The following is a 6,027-nucleotide window of genomic DNA, read 5'->3' on the forward strand; positions in this document are numbered from 1 at the left end:
TTTTGATCTAACGAATAATGACTAGTCTAGGCTAGGATGACCTATGGTAGCCTCCTAGTCCTAGATAACTCCAGATTTTTGGTAGATCTAAACGGGTAAGACCTAGATCAGGGGTGGTATTCTGAAAACGTTCTTATCTCTAATATGTTCTTATCTACGTCACAATCTCAAATTGGTATTCCGGAAACGTTCTTATCTCAAATATGTTCTTATCTACGTCACGATCTAGATCTCAAATTGGTATTCTGAAAACGTTCTTATCTCAAGTATGTACCTTGTTCTTATCTACGACACGATCTAGATCTCAAATTGGTACAGGTATTCTGAAAACGTTCTTACCTCAAATATGTTCGTATCTAATTTACGATCTCAAATTGGTATTCTGAAAACGTTCTTATCTTTTTCTTACCTTGCTTTCCATCCTATGCTGAGCGCTTAAATTTATTACTCGCGCATATAATAAAAAGCGCGCTAAAAAGATAAGAACAAAATAAAGATAAGAGGTATTCTGAAAACGTTCTTACCTTTTATCTTTCACGATATTAATAATATTTAAGATAGCTAGAGGGTTATCAGTATCACATATAACGATTTTTGTGTTCTTTCTTGCTCGAAATAGATGGCCACTGGTAGTAACAAATATTCTTTCCACCCCGTCTTTCATCCACAATTTATTTTTATTTTGTCTCTTTTTTTCTATCATTTTTTCTTTTACTTTATTTATTTTCTCTTTTTCTTCTTTTCTGTCTGTCTTTCTACCTTTCTTTCATTCTTCATTTATATCTTGTTTTATTCTTTTGAATTTCTTCCTTATTTTTATTTTGCTTTGTTATTTGTTTCATTTATTCTTCATCTTTCTTCCTTTGTTATTTTCTCTTTTCGTTTTTTTGTTTCCTTTCTTTTTTTCTTTTAAATACCAACAAAGTCTTTATTATTGCTCCCCCCCCCCCTTTCCTCTGTTTCTTCCTTTCTGTAGGTCTCGCTTATGTCTCCCATTGCAGTTCTGATTAGCGATAAACCTTATGGCCTGGAAAAGATCAAGACAAACTAAAAAAAAGAGAGACAATCCAGGTGCCCCACCCGGGGGGGCCACTTCCATTCACGAGTGGATACCATGCGCGACCATGAGATCTCAAAAAGCACCCTAAACACGTATTTTTCACATTCTGAAAATGCACCCCTTAACAAGTATTGGTGTGTAAAACCCTACCCTTAACAAGTATTGGAAACAAAACGATACTATTGGCAAGTATTCCCTGAATTAATTGTACCCCTAAACAAGTATTTCAAACACGGACGTACGTCGGTCGTCGGTTTTACCTTTACCTAAATCATTGGGTTTATACAGCCCAACTCGGGCAAATCGTACTCTAAACACGTATTGTTGACTCCTGGGGCAAAAAGTACATCCTTTATAAAACATTTTAGTCTCGATTGTTTATACCCTCGCAAATTTGACCCTAAACACGTAAATTTCCTAGCGAAATAGATACCCTTTTTTCATTATTTTAACGTTTTTGACTCCCTTATTACGTTACGTACGTAACGTGCCCTATCTTGAAAAGACATCCTTTTTACGTGTTTTTTTGGTCGCGCATGGTATCCACTTGTCAATGTAAGTGGCCCCCCCCGGGCACCCATGGGTGCATCTCTGCCGCCGTGTACAGGAAAATTGAAGGCACGGCGCATTCAACATTACTAAACATTTCCCGCAAATTTAATAAGAGGATTTACAGAATGAAGTCCTCCTACGAAACTTACCAAACGATGTGAAGTCAATTCCTCCTAATATGAGGAATATCCCTCAAATAGCGTCATTTAAGCGGTGATTTTTCTTCTCGTTGACAAAATACGGACCAACCTTGCGAGTTCTCAAATTTTTTGTCTAATGTGCGAAAGAGGGCGCGCGATTTATCTTCATATCAAAGACACTACAAGGGAAAGACTAGACACAAAAACTATCTTACACGTAAATCGATCCAAAGCGTTACGTGAAGTCGGCAAAGTGTCCAATCTTTTTAGTGTAAAGACTTTGGTGGAACATTAATTGACAAACGAACGGTAGCACTTGCCGGGGCTTCGTTCAAGGTACGTAGACTTTTCTATATTTTTTGTTTAATTTGTCATCGCTTTGAATATTTTCCAAAAAGTATTATCGTCAGCAAAAATAATAAAAAAGTATGTTTTTTAAGTTATTGCATTTATTGGTGTCTCTATTTGATCAAACAATCATTGGAACTGCGCATACAATGAATCGAGAATCTAGTTTTAAAAATACCGACAAGCTGAATTAAGGTTGTGAACTGTATTAGCGCCACCAACAACCTTCCTTTTATTTCCGTGGAAGAGACATGCGAAGCCACTTTCCAGGCCGAGGTAAGCTATTACATAAATAAAAAATAAAAAAATATGTTAAAAATTGAAAATCAGTAGAGGCGCACGGCCAATATGGGAGACTCTCTCCAATAGGGGAGACAATCTCCCACATTGGAGACTTGCTTTGCAAAAGGACAAAAGAAACAACACCAACAAAAGCATGATTTTTTCCACCCAAAATGTTGTCTCACTGAGGTCAGAAGCCCATTTGTTTTGTGTGTGATTGACAACAATAATCCTTATCAAAACAAAAGTATATGGTGAATTTTTAAAGTAGACGGTGAAAAGGGGTAATTTTTCATGAGGAATCTGCTTATCACATTTTTATTTGCCGCCAAGGTAATCCTTTTGCAGCAAATGTAAACAAAGGAAATTGGTCTCCAAAACTGGAGACTGTCTCTGAAATTGGATACCCAAATTCTTTACAAAAGTCTCTGATATTGGAGATTAGGCCTGACTTGAAACGGATATTTCAATATTCGGATACCCGACACTGAAAACCGGACGGCGGACGGGTATCCGAAATTTTACCCTGAAATTTAAAAAAAATTATCCATTTGCACTTATTTGAGTTAAATTTAAGATTTTCAGTTATATTTGAGTTTTGAACCTATCCGATGATGGCGAGTGTCAGCGTGCGCTAATTAAAATATTTCTGAAAACCACGAAATTACGAGAAGCTGAATATTTTGGGTTGAATCTGTTTTGCAATCGAATTTGACTAATGTGAGTTAGCGTGAGGCTACGGCTACAAATGTAGATCGTATGACTGTGTAAGCTATTAGTAAATGACTATTATTTGAGTTATACAAGTCGGGCCTAGTTACGATCCCATTTAATGGTTGCGAGAGTATGTGTGTTTATTTTTTAGTTCCGATCTAAAAATAACATGCAATGAATTTGACCGAGGCGAGTGTAAGTGCGAGTCTACTATTACTAAAAGTCTAAAACCAGACAGGCCTACATCATTCAGCTCACGCACGTGCTGTCCTGTCTGGAGTGAATCGTCACATTACACTCGCTACACCTTCAAATGGGATCGTACTTGGAATATTTTCATTTTCATGTCGGGTTTCTCCCCATTCCCCAAATTATAGCCAAGCTTCTCATTTCTCAACTTCTAAAACAGAATCACACTTCTAACAAAGATTCAAGACAAGATTTAATCACAGTAACTAATCACTTACATTCACCACCAGTAAGTTTTACTGCAAAACACGTCAATTCACAACCGACCACATACTCGGCGGGCGCACATCATAAACCTTTCTGGCACGATACCGCCTTTTAAGTATTGTTGTTTATGACAATGGACAGTTTCATTCTAATTAATCATTATTAATGACAGTTCAAGAAAGAAAAGGGATGATTCATTATTTCGGATTTGATAAATAAATCAAAAGAAACAAAATAAAACGGCCAATCAACATGTATTTGACGTTTACATGATTTCAAAATTATCTTCATTTATATCGAAAGTTGATGTGAGAAAAAAGTACTGAAAATGAATATTTCCTTACGCATTTCAATTTAAATAAATTACAAAAAACAACATGACACACGCAGCCAACATTCATTTGACGTTTTCATAGTTTCAAAAATAATCATCTTCATTTGTAACGAAAGTTGCCGTGAGAAAAAGTAGAATTCATTTTGCATTTGATGAATAAATCACAAAAACAACATGACACACGCAATCAACATTTATTCGACATTTCCAACTTTTCATAGTTTCAAAAATAATCATCTTCATTTGTAACCAAAGTTGCTGTGAGAAAAAGTAGAATTCATTTTGCATTTGATGAATAAAATTTACAAGAAACAACATGACACACGCAATCAACATTCATTCGACGTTTTCAACTTTTCATAGTTTCAAAAATGATCATCTTCATTGGTAACCAAAGTTGCTGTGAGAAAAAGTAGAATTCATTTTGCATTTGATGGATAAATTACAAGAAACAACATGACACACCCGAGTAACCCGATCAACATTTATTTGACGCTTAAATGGTTTCAAATTATCTTCATTCTTCACTCGCATTGAAAGTCGAGGTAAGAAAATATACGATGAGTTACGCATTTGAAATCATCAAAACATAAGACGGGAAAGAAAAACGATCTTAAGCGACACCATAGTAAAATCGCCATCGTTGTCATAACGGTTTGACCTGCGACCTTCCTTCCCTTCCTGGTTTTCTCCCTCCGCTGCTTTCGGAGATCAGCCCTATGAAGGCAATAGTATCCATAATAAATAATCATCCAGGGTTAAGAGTAGACAGGACAAGTCGTAAAGATATAGTTCATGCAGTTTAATTATGGTTATATGCAGGTTCTGAGCATGTATCAATATGTTTCAATCGACACATATGAAGTTTATAGATAAAAAATAATGTCTTAAGAAGCAGGCAGTCTTTGATAGAGACTGGTGGATCAATAGAGACCAATCGCGATCGCATGCGATGTTTTGAAATCAGCCGTGAATAATACGTGCGAGGAAAAAGATTCTGGCCCAAAATCACCAATTTTGAGGATAACCGGAGGATGGAAACGGAGTAAAAATAAAATACGGGTGTAGTCTGTAGTCTTTTGTAGAGTACTAGTCTAAGTCTAACTCTAAGATATTAAGTTATTCATCTTTTTCGACGTTATATTTTTTTTCTTTAAGTTTAATTTTTATGATAAACATGATTTCCATCCCACCTTTGTGACTCGGTATATCCGAACTGGTTCACCGTCTCGATGTTCGGGTAGGTGGAGCATAGTGTAGCGGTAGTGAAGTGGAGCCTGCACGAACATCGCTCGGGGTAGCAATACGTCAGTAGAGGCGCATGGCCAATATTGGAGACTGTCTCCAATGTGGGAGATTATCTCCAATATCAGAGACTTTTGTAAAGAATTTGGGTATCCAATTTCAGAGACAGTCTCCAGTTTTGGAGTCCAATTTCCTTTGTTTACATTTGCTGCAAAAGGATTACCTTGGCGGCAAATAAAAATGTGATAAGCAGATTCCTCATGAAAAATTACCCCTTTTCACAGTCTACTTTAAAAATTCACCGTCTACTTTTATTTTGTCAAGGAATTTTGTTGTCAATCACACACAAAACAAATGGGCTTCTGACCCACTCACACGTATTGCGAGGTTAGTATTAGTATACTATTACTAACCTCGCACCACGAACCGCGTTTGGCAGTGGATTTCTAACTAGTGGGTCGCGCGTGCTGGGATCTCACTTCTTGGGTCCACAACACACGACTTCTGAATCTGACTATGGCTTGAATTTTCTGTGCGCGGCGGCATGTAATTGTAATGAACCCTTGGGTGCTTCTGACCTGGCTCAGTGAGACAAAATTTTGGGTGGAAAAAATCATACTTTTGTTGGTGTTGTTTCTTTTGTCCTTTTGCAAAGCAAGTCTCCAATGTGGGAGATTGTCTCCCCTATTGCACTCATTCAATGAACAAGGTTATGATATAACCTTGTTCTCAGTTGTATCTCCATGTGTGGCAAAATAAGGATGGCAATGTTTGGCTTATTTTCTCTTTTTCTTTGGGACAAATGCTTGATTTTTTTACACTGACAGTTTACATTACACCTATTTGTCATACAACTTGGCCCTTAAGTAAATTTGATTCTTTAAATTATTTTTTTC

This window comes from Lytechinus pictus, chromosome 4 (assembly GCF_037042905.1).
Source record: "Lytechinus pictus isolate F3 Inbred chromosome 4, Lp3.0, whole genome shotgun sequence".
Classification (NCBI taxonomy): Eukaryota; Metazoa; Echinodermata; class Echinoidea; order Temnopleuroida; family Toxopneustidae; genus Lytechinus; species Lytechinus pictus.